General features: G+C 43.0%; 1 protein-coding gene across 14 annotated transcripts in view; it reads right to left on the bottom strand.

Annotated features, from left to right (window-relative positions):
* CSPP1 (centrosome and spindle pole associated protein 1) overlaps window positions 1-9,568 on the bottom strand; it is a 130,191-nt gene extending 120,623 nt beyond the window's left edge. For 13 of the 14 annotated variants that reach the window (XM_050802019.1, XM_050802021.1, XM_050802015.1 and 10 more), the window contains exon 1: window positions 9,446-9,568. The gene's annotated coding sequence lies outside the window, so the exon portion shown is untranslated. Of the gene's footprint in view, window positions 1-5,575; window positions 5,696-9,445 lie in introns of those variants that run through there. The other variant, XM_050802020.1, reaches the window with a different exon arrangement.
* Window positions 9,569-11,355: the final 1,787 nt, after the last annotated feature.

An 11,355-nucleotide genomic window follows, 5' to 3' on the forward strand; every position in this document is an offset into this window, starting at 1 on the left:
TTGAGCATCTTTTCATCTATTTATTTACCATACATATACTCATTGGGAAAGTATCTACTCAGATCTGACCTTTTGTTAAAATTAGCTTTTCTTTCTTTCTTTTTTTTTTTTTTTTTTTTTTGAGACAGGCTCTCACGTTGTTTCCCAGGCTGGAGTGCAGTGTTGCCATCATAGTGTACCTTCTGCCTTGAACTCCTGGGCTCAAGCAATCCTTCCACCTCAGCCTCCTGAACAACTAGGACTATAGGTAAGCACCACCATCCCCAGCTAGTTTTTTCATTTGTTTGTTTATTGCAGACACAGGATCTCACTATGTTGCCCAGGCTAGAGTGGTATGATCACAGCTCAATGTTACCCATTCAATTCCTGGACTCAAGTGATACTCCTGCCTCAGCCTCCTAAAGTGTTCGGACTACAGGCATGAGCCACGAAGCCCAGCAGGTTGTTTTATTACCATTAAATTGTAAGATTTCTTTATATATACTTAATAAAAGTCCTTTATTAAACTTGATTTATTTTTACAAAGCAATATTTTACAAAACTTGCTTTGTAAAAATATTTTCTGCCAATCTGTGCTTTGTAAGTTTTCTTGATATATTTTTAACAGTGAAAGTTTTAAATTTTTATCAAGTCCAATTTAACAATTTTTTCATCAGTTTTTTAATTTATTGTTTGTACTTTTTGTGTCCTATCTAAAAAAAAATTTTTTTTTTTTTTGAGACTGAGTCCTGCTCTGTCACCCAGGCTGGAGTGCAGTAACGCAATCTTGGCTCACTGCAGCCTCCGCCTCTCGGGTTCAAGCAATTCTCCTGCCTCAGCCTCCTGAGTAGCTGGGACTACAGGCACATGCCACCACGCCAAGCTAATTTTTTTGTATTTTTTGTACAGATGGGGTTTCACCATGTTAGCCAGGATGGTCTCGATCTCCTGATCTCGTGATCCGCCTGCCTCGGCCTCCCAAAGTGCTGGGATTACAGGCGTGAGCCACCGTGCCCAGCTAAAAAAAATCTTTGCCTAACCCAAGATCACAAATATTTTCTTTTATGTTTCCTTTTAGAAGTTTTTAGTTTTTTCTCTTACATTTAAGTCTATGATCCATTCAAAGTTAATTTTTGCAAATCTGTAAGGGTCAAGACTCAACTTTTTTGCATATGAATAGAGTATTCCAGCACCATTTTTTGAAAGGACTAACCTTTCTTCATTTAACCTAGAATTTTTTTCCAAACACATCTTCCAAAGTCCCATGAAAGTTAGCATCTAATTGGGTACGTAGAAAAAAAAGAAGCCACTAATGATCAACGTTTTAAGGCCTGGAAGCTAAATGTGGATAGAATCTTGGACAGAAGTAAGTCAGAGCAAGTTGGAAGATTTAGAAAGGTTTGGTTTACATATGTTAAAAAGTTGGAGCTAGTAAGATGTGCTACTGGAAATTTCCAGTAGATGGTTATAAATTTAAGATTCAAATTCAAGAAAATGAACTACATTAACTATGTATTTTAAAGATAACAGTTGAAGCCACAGTAAATGAGCACAGACAGGGAAAAAGAGAGATGACCCAGAACTAAACAACAGCCAGTGTTCACTTGAGGGAGTGACAGAAGAATTGAAGCTGGGAAAAAAAAAAAAAAAAAGAAGGAATAATTAAATAATAATTAAAACAGGGACATGAAACAAACCCAATCAGCATAATTAGTTGAGGAAAAGAGGAGAGATACAAAATAGAACTAGTGAACAGTATCAAACGCAAGCAAGTTAAAGAAAAAAAGCATCCACTGAACTTAATGTTTGGGATAATAATAATTTGTAAAATATATATATATACACACATAATTGTAGAAAAGCAGGCTTTACCTAAAAGAATATGTTGAAACTTATAACTGGTAAACAGTACCTAATGTAAACTTCATGCTATTATTTACTACCAAACGAAACACTGATTTTAAAACATAGCTTTAGGCTGGGCTTGGTGGCTCACACTTGTAATCCCAGCACTTTGAGAGGCCAAGGTGGGATCACTTGAGCGCTGGAGGTCAAGACCAGCGTGGGCAACATAGTAAGATCTCATCTCTACTAAAAATAAAAATAAAAAAAATTAGCCAGGCATGGTGGTGCATCCTGTCGTCCCAGCTATTGGGGAAGCTGAGGCAGGAGGATTAGATCACTTGAGCCCAGGAGATCAAGGCTACAGTGAGCTTATGAGCATGCCACTGGACTCCAGCCTGGGCAACAAAGCAAGACCCAATCTCAAAAAAAAAATTAAAAATTAAAAAATATATATATTTACATATATAGTTTTAGCAAAATATATTTCAAATCAACAAAAGTTGATACATTCTGGTCAATTTCTTTTGTTGTTTTTTGTTTTTTAGAGATGAGGTCTCACTCTGCTGCCCAGGCTGGTGTGCAGTGGCACGATCATAGTTCACTGTAACTCTGAACTCCTAAGCTCAAGTGATCCTCCCACCTTGGCCACCAGAATCACTGGAATTACAACTGCCAGCCACCACATTCAGCTTATTTCAGCATTTTTTTTTTTTTTTTGAGACGGAGTCTCGCTCTGTCACCTAGGCTGGAGTACAGTGGTGCAATCTCGGCTCACTGCAAGCTCTGCCTCCTGGGTTTCACGCCATTCTCCTGCCTCAGCCTCCCGAGTAGCTGAGACTACAGGTGCCCACCACCCTGCCCAGCTAATTTTTTTGTATTATTAGTAGAGACGGGGTTTCACTGTGTTAGCCAGAATGGTCTCTATCTCCTGACCTCATGATCTGCCCACCTTGGCCTCCCAAAGTGCTGGGATTACAGGCATAAGCCACCATGCCCGGCCTATTTCAGCCATTTTTAATTTGCTAATAGTCACAAAAGATTCTTCCTAAATCTTTCTGAAACAAAGATTTCCTAAATCCTAAAAATTCTGAACAACTCAACAGCAAACAAGTTATCATGTTTAAAAAAATCAATCCCTAAAATCCTCTAATCTTCCTAAATATTCTATGTCTTGATAGGAATAAAATGATGAGATAATGCATATATTTTGCTATAGAATTTTGCACAGAATTTAAACAGAAATATCATTTATCTAGGCTGGGGGCGGTGGCTCACGCCTGTAATCCCAACACTTTGGGAGGCTGAGGCAGGTGGATCACCTGAGGTCAGGAGTTCGAGACCGGCTGGCCAACATGGCGAAACCCCGTCTCTACTAAAAATACAAAAATTAGCCAGGCATGGTGGTGTAAACCTGTAATCCCAGCTACTAGGGGACACTGAGGCAGGAGAATTGCTTGAACCAGGTAAGTGGAGGTTGCAGTGAGCCGAGAGCATGCCACTTCACTCCAGTCTGGGCAACAGAGTAAGACTCCGTCTTAAAAAAAAAAAAAAAAGAAAGAAAGAAATGTCATTTATCTAAAAAGAAAAAAAAGCAGTAACATGCCACCTTCACACGGAACTAAGGTTTCCATACAACCTATTAACAATTATTAACATGTTCATTTACATGTTGGTCTAACCAGGCTTTGAAAGATCTCCCTTTTGAATTTATAGATGCTTATACATATATATATATATATATATTTTTTTTTTTTTTTTTGAGACGGAGTCTCGCTCCGTTGCCCAGGCTGGAGTGCAGTGGCGCGTTCTGGACTCACTGCAAGCTCCGCCTCCCGGGTTCACGCCATTCTCCTGCCTCAGCCTCCCGAGTAGCTGGGACTACAGGCGCCCACCACCTCGCCCGGCTAGCTTTTTGTATTATTTTTAGTAGAGACGGGGTTTCACTGTGTTAGCCAGGAAGGTCTCGATCTCCTGACCTCGTGATCCGCCCATCTCGGCCTCCCAAAGTGCTGGGATTACAGGCTTGAGCCACCGCGCCCGGCCTAGATGCTTATATTTATCTTTACTGTAATTATTTAACATTATAAATTATAGAACTGATTTTAACTTGCAGTAATCAAAAGTACAAAAAGTACCAATAATAAAACATACTTTTAAACAACCATAGTAAATATAGCATATGCCATAACTAAAACGTAAGATTTATCCGAGATATAAGTACATTTCTAATCACTTCTAATTTTGTCCTATATCTAATCCAATTAGATTATAATGACTTTAATATTAAAGAGTCAAAGACACTAATGAGTCTTCTCCTGGTAATGATCTCCAGTCAAAGACCACCAGGAAAACTACTACAGTTAAGTTGGATTTACTACTCATTGCATTAAGGAATGCACAGAGAACACACACCGTGGGGAACCCTGTGGTATTGTGGTAAAAGGGTATTGGAAAAGACTTATATGTGTTGGGTGATTTGGGAGAAGGCTTCATTTAAGGAAGTGGAGTTTTGCTCAGGATTGAACACTGTTGGAAGTGGGGTTAATTCTATGATAGTACCACTCAATAAATCTAAAATATAGGGGGAGGCTAATGCTGTAACTGGTAAACAAGCAGTAGACATTCACATCAGCTGGGAAAGGGAATGTTTGGTATCTTGTGTCTTGGAAAACATTTGTCTGTGTTTGGACACAATGATGGAATGTTTTTGTCTTGATCCATCATAGACACAGAGTGGCCTTATCTGATGTTGACATTCTGTACAATAGTTTATCTTCAACAGAAAAACACAAAGTTACTGTGAATGCCAGGCTAGTTTCTAGCAATACTAGTTTCTAGATGTCAGATGTCACGGCCATTTTTCTTTTTCTCACTCCTAAAAGCATGTGATAACTTACATAAAACATATTTCAACTACACAATTATTCAAGAATTACTTGGTGAATCACAGAGACAGGGTTAATAAATATGGCATATGTACAATATACAGTAAGAAAGTTTGTAATTTAAGGATTAAGTTGCCAAAAATAAATCAGCTGAAAGAAACCTAAATGAGATTATTTATATCTCTGACACTCTACAATATAAAGTCACTCACAACTTTTTTCAAGACATCATGGCCAAGTATTATTTCCCCAGTAGCTGTGTACATAGTATGTAGATAATAAACAGTTCTCAGGAAAACAGTTTAATTGAAAGAACTGGGTTTGAAATATATTTCCATCACTTACTGATCTCAACGTGAATGACCTCAAGTATGTTCCTTAACATACCTATAGATTATGCCTAATCTATAAAACGGAAATATCATTTATTCTAGTATATTATGAAGAAAAAGCAAAATAATGCATATAAAAAGTATGACAGAGAACCTAACACTTGGAAATCAACAGATCAGGCCAGGCGTGGTGGCCCATGCCTGTGATCCCAGCACTTTGGGAGGCCAAGGGGAATGGATCACCCGAGGTCAGGAGTTTGAGACCAGTCTGGTTAACACAGCAAAACTCATCTCCACTAAAAATACAAAAATTAGCCAGGCATGGTGGCACACCTCTGTAGTCCCAGCTAATCAGGAGGCTGAGGCAGGAGAATGGCTTGAAACCAGGAAGCAGAGGTTGTAATGAGCCCAGATCACGCCACTGTACTACAGCCTGGATGACAGAGCAATACTCAGTGTCAAAAAAAAAAAAAGATCAATTCTTTTATTGTTTATTGTTGTATCTTTATAGTCTTTGCATATATGAAGATTTACCTCTTAAAAACAGAGCCTGTGGCCGGGCGCAGTGGCTCACACCTGTAATCCCAGCGCTTTGGGAGGCTGAGGCTGTCGGATCACGAGGTCAGGAGATCAAGACCATCCCGGCTAACACGGTGAAACCCCATGTCTATTAAAAATACAAAAAAATTAGCCAGGCTTGGTGGCAGACACCTGTAGTCCCAACTACTCAGGAGGCTGAAGCAGGAGAATGGAGTGAACCCGAGAGGCAGAGCTTGCAGTGAGCCGAGATCGTGCCACTGCACTCTAGCCTAGGTGACAGAGCGAGACTCTGTCTCAAAAAACAAAACAAACAAACAAAAAAACAGAGCCTGCAAACATAAAGTATGCTGAGATTTAAATCATCAATAATTGATACTTGGTTATCATAATCTATACCAACTTCTCTAAATCTTAACCTTTGGCTCGTTATGCTTATCATATAGATATAAGCACACCAGAGCATACCCGTTCTGCTAAGTCTAGTCAAATCCAATAAACAGAACCCAGTAAGAACTGAGTTTGCCCAATTCCTTCTCCCAAATTCATCAGTCACAAAAAGATGGGAAAATGTTGCTCCTATCCTTTTCCCTCTCAAGGACTGGAGTACAAATTTCCTTCCCACTATGGGAGCATGAGAAACGGAAAATGACTCCCCTCCTAAAGCAAGACATTGTGCTAGAGGCTGGCGTGATCAAAAATATAAAATGTGGCCGGGGCATGGTGGCTCATGCCTGTAATCCCAGCACTTTGGGAGGTCAAGACAAGCAGATGGCTTGAGGTCAAGAGTTTGAGACCAGGCCGGCCAACATGACAAAACCTCATCTTTACTAAAAATATAAAAAATTAGCTGGGCGTAGCAGGAGGCTGAACCATTGCTTGAAAACGGGAAGCAGAGGTTGCAGTGAGCCAAGATCACATCACTGAACTCCAGCATGGGTGACAGAGTGAGACTCTGTCTCAAAAAACAAAAAACCAAACAAAAAAAACCAATGTGTACATATGTATATATGTGTGTATATATGTATGTGTGTATGCATATATGTGTATATATGTGTGTATATAAATATATATGTGTATATAAGTATACATGTATACGTATATATATGTATATATATGTATTTATATAAACATGATTCTTGTCCTCAAATTTGGACAAGATAATGCCCCCTGCCACAGCAGCTGACAGGGGTTTAGGAGCTAAATGTGAGATATCCATAATGGATGCACTGGAGATATGAAGAAAACAATCTAAAAATGTCTAGAACTCAGAATAGAACCCAGGCTGGAAATAAAGATCTAGCAGTATATAAAATAATCATTAAGGCTGTGGGAGAAGTTTTGCCTGGAAAAAGAGACCCTAGAGTAGGGGAACAAGACCTAGGTGTCAAAGTGTGATAACATGTGGGGTAGGGGGAGGGGCCAGTGAAAGAGCTTTAGAAGAGAGGGAGGGACAAAGTGTGATAACATGTGGGGTAGGGGGAGGGGCCAGTGAAAGAGCTTTAGAAGACAGGGAGGGACAAAGTGACCAGGACAATGTTTCTCACTTCTCATCCATCCAGAGATCTGTCTACCGAATGAAAGGTTCTCCATCTTTCTCCTGGCAGATGGCATCCACATGAGCAACTTCCTCCCATGGGTACACCCAAATTTTGACAAATTTCCCTAATATTGCTAACATGTAAATACTGTTGCTGGGGGAAAGAGGGAGGCTGGGAGACAGGATACAAAGAGAGAGTGAATAAATATATAAAACCATGTTGAAGTCTTTCAGCAGCTACTAATAATACACCCTTAATGATGATAAAGGGCAATAACATAAATTAGCCTTAGGGTTATGCCAAATTGCTGAAACACTTGCTCAAACATCCTTGCCTGCCACTCAGAAAAGTACATCAGAACCTAAGTCAGAATGATGTTAAAAGGATAATCTGGGGCTGGGCGCGGTGGCTCAAGCCTGTAATCCCAGCACTTTGGGAGGCCCAGACGAGCGGATCACGAGGTCAGGAAATCGAGACCATCCTGGCTAACATGGTGAAACCCCGTCTCTACTAAAAATACGAAAAATGAGCCGGGCGAGGTGGCGGATGCCTGTAGTCCCAGCTACTCGGGAGGCTGAGGCAGGAGAATGGCGTAAACCCAGAAGGCGGAGCTTGCAGTGAGCTGAGATCCGGCCACTGCACTCCAGCCTGGGCGACAGAGCGAGACTCCGTCTCAAAAAAAAAAAAAAAAAAAAAAAAAAAGGATAATCTGAAATCTGCTCAAATGTGTAACAGTTAAATAATATTTGTCTGAAAGCTTCATTTGAGAAAAACTGTACCGAAAGTGGCCTGTTTCAATTTACTCTGTCTAAACGCACCCACTGCCTCCCAGAAGGCTATCTGGCAGAAGACCCAAACGTGGCCTGGCATGTGGCTCAGGGCCGTAATCCCAGCATTTTTGGGAAGCCTAGGCAAAGGCTTCTGACTTGAGGTCAGAAGTTCGAGACCAGCCTGGCCAACAAGGTGAAACTCCTTCTCTACTAAAAGTACAAAAATTAGCTGGGCGTGGTGGCATGCACTTGTAGTTCCAGCTACTCAGGAGGCTGAGGCAGGAGAACTGCTTGAACCTGGAAGGGGGAGGTTGCAGTGAGTCCAGATGGTGCACTGCACTCCAGCCTATACAACAGAGCGAGACCCTGTCTCCAAAAACAAAACAAACAAACAAACAAAAAATTGATCCCTGTGGAGCATTTCAGTAGATATTTAATCACCAGAAAGCTAGCGACCTCCTAGGGAGAAGAATGATACGGAGAAAATACCTCAGTAGCTTCCATGGAGCTTGTTAACATGACAAGTCATTCTTTCACACAGAACAGAGCCTAAATAACTTGTAAAAGGCCTAAATTAGCATTTTACAAATTCCTATTGGTTGCTTTTAGGCCCCTGCATTTTCCATGGTGTTTGGAAACCAGGTGGTGGTTTACTTCAGAATTTAGTCTTCCCCGAAATCCTAGTTAAGCGTCTTAATCCTACAATCTTGAGAGCTAGCCTCTCTCAAAAGATGAGTTCCGTTAATAACATGTACTGACAACTGGATTCAAGTCCCACGTAAGATTCCTAAAATCAAGGCAGTTAGAAACAAGAGGTTTAAGCTCAAGCAATCGGGCAATCACGGGGGGAAATACGGTAACAACAATACCGAGCTACAGTGAAGATTAAGTAAGTTTTACTAGCAAAGCAGTGCGCACAAGCATTCCCACGTTAACAATAACAAGCACCGAGCGGCTAAAAAGGCGCCTGGGGAGGCTTGACAGAGCAGGGGAGGCCTCGCAGTTGGGTAGAGGAGGCGCGTGGGAACCAAGGCACTGCTCGCCCTCAGGCCCTGGAGGTGACTGACTAGGAAGCGTCAGTGCGTCGTCAGGCAACCAGCTAACAACAACACCGCGGGCGGCAGCGACCACGGTGGCCCATGAATCCGGACCGTGTAACCAGGGCACCTCCCCGAACCCGGCAGCTGCAAGACCCCTGCTCACAGGAACTCCCGCCCCCAACCCTCATTAACTCAGTCAATGGTGCCCGCCTCTCGGCCGCGAGACCCCAACTCTCCACACCCGTAACTCGGGCACCTCCCCCACCGCGCCCAACCGCCACGATGCCCCCTGCCGACAAGAAACCACCCCCCTCTTCCACCCCCAGACTCCAAAGCCTGTAACTCCGGCACGTCGCCGGCCTAGTTGCCTCGAGACCTACGCCCCGAGGGAGCCCCTGCCCCTACCCCCGCTCCGGGGCCGCGAATGCAGCCCCAGGACTCTCCACTCTCAACCCACACCACACCGCACGACACCCCGCAGCTCACGCTCCCCATCCGCGGCTGGCTGACTCTTACTCAGGGGAGCGGGCTCCCTGAGACCGGGAGACGAACAGTGCTCTACAGGATCGTCGCGAACCGAAAAGGTAGCAGCCACCACCTGGCGCGGAAACAGCGCGAAAAACCTCCGGGCCTGGGCTCCGCCCCTCAGGCCCAGCCCTCCGCCCGCCCTTCGCCCTCCGCCCTCCGCCGGGTGCGGCCCCGCCCTCACTGCAGGCGGCCGCGCGGCAAGACATCGCCCCCTGCTGTCCCGGAGGCCGCATAGCTGCCCGCTGCTCTCTCGGTTCGCCAGCACCCTGGCAGGGGACTTGGACAACCCGTTCTCCCGCTTTGCCCAGGGGCTATTAAACCGTGGGGGCCACTTCTCAGGCTAAATCTACTTCAGCCTCTCCAACTTCCCATGCACCAGCCAGCTTGGGAACAGTGTCAGAGCCTGGAAAGAAAAATGGGGAGGTAGTGAGAGGAAAAATGTTGGCATACCTCTCAGGGCGTTACTCTAGCCCAGGAGTGTCGTCAACGTTGGGTCCTGGGCTTTCCTTATCATTTTCAACATGTTATTTAGTTCACCCCAATACAATAGCATATGGCCATATGCTACTACTAGAAAAGAGACCTCTAGTTTCCCAGGAGAGTGGAACTAAGGGTAGGTATTAATGTACTATTTTACCCTAAATTTCTTTGTAAGATGGTTTTAAAGCAAATTTTCTTCAACTGAAAGTGCCAAAACAGCAAGCTGTGGTGTGGATTCGATAATTCCAATGTTTTTGTCTTAACTGATTATTACAACGCATTGTAACAGTTACAGAAGCACCTACAGAGACTTAAGAGACATCATGGAAGGAATGGTCATTGGAGTGTCAAGAAAGAGTTCGTGGTCGATCTCACTGGACTGTATTTTTAGAGATTAATATGAGTTCCCAGGCAGAAAATGTAGGAAAGAGCATTTCAAGCAATGCTGACCACATATGCAAAGCCAAAGGAAATATATTTGCATTGCTAGAACGAAAAGTTTCAGGGGGGACTAAAGAGAGATGAAGCTGGAAGAGGTGCGTAGGGGCCAGGTTGTTAACAGCTGTGGTGCTATCTTTTCTTTTTTCTTTTTCTTTTCTTTTCTTTTTTTTTTTTTTTTTTTTGAGACTGGCTCTGTCTCACAGGCTGGAGTGGCGCGATCTAGGATCACTGCAACTTCCGCCTCCTGGGTTCAAACGATTCTCCTGCCTCAGCCTCCTGAGTAGCTGGGTCTACAGGCGCACACCATCACGACTGGCTAATTTTTTTGTATTTTTTTAGAGACTTCACCATGTTGGCCAGGCTGGTCTCGAACTCTCGATCTCAAGTGATCCGCCCGCCTCGGCTGCCCAAAGTGCTGGGATTACAGGCGTGAGCCACTGCGCCTGGCCTGTGATACTATCTTTTCAGGAAAGGAAAAAAAAAAAAATCTTGAACACCTATGCTAGGTGCTAGGAGATAAAACAAGGAACGCAGACCTGCTCCCTGTGTCTTGAAACTTAAAATCTTGCATGGATGGAGAAATGAGATGGAGAAAAAAGAAAACCTAAAACACGTAAACTAATTTAAAAAATAATTGAACATTGTATTAACTGTAGGAAGAAAACAAACCAGTTGCCGAGATTAATTACGCTTTGGGAACAAATGCGGTTCACAGGAGTACCAAAGATTTAACTGTAACCTATTATAAGAACTGAGTACTGGACATTTTCAGAACAGTAATGGCACATAATTCACAGCAGTGCCAAAGATTTAACTGTAACCTATTATAAGAACGGAGTACTGGACATTTTCAGATCAGTAATGGCACATTATGCATATGTAGATGTTAATTTTTACCGACACCCAAAAAGACATGACAATAGCAATCAAGGAGTACCCACTGCCTCCTGGCATCGATAGAAAAAGCCCATCTGCAA

This window comes from Macaca thibetana, chromosome 8 (assembly GCF_024542745.1).
Source record: "Macaca thibetana thibetana isolate TM-01 chromosome 8, ASM2454274v1, whole genome shotgun sequence".
Classification (NCBI taxonomy): Eukaryota; Metazoa; Chordata; class Mammalia; order Primates; family Cercopithecidae; genus Macaca; species Macaca thibetana.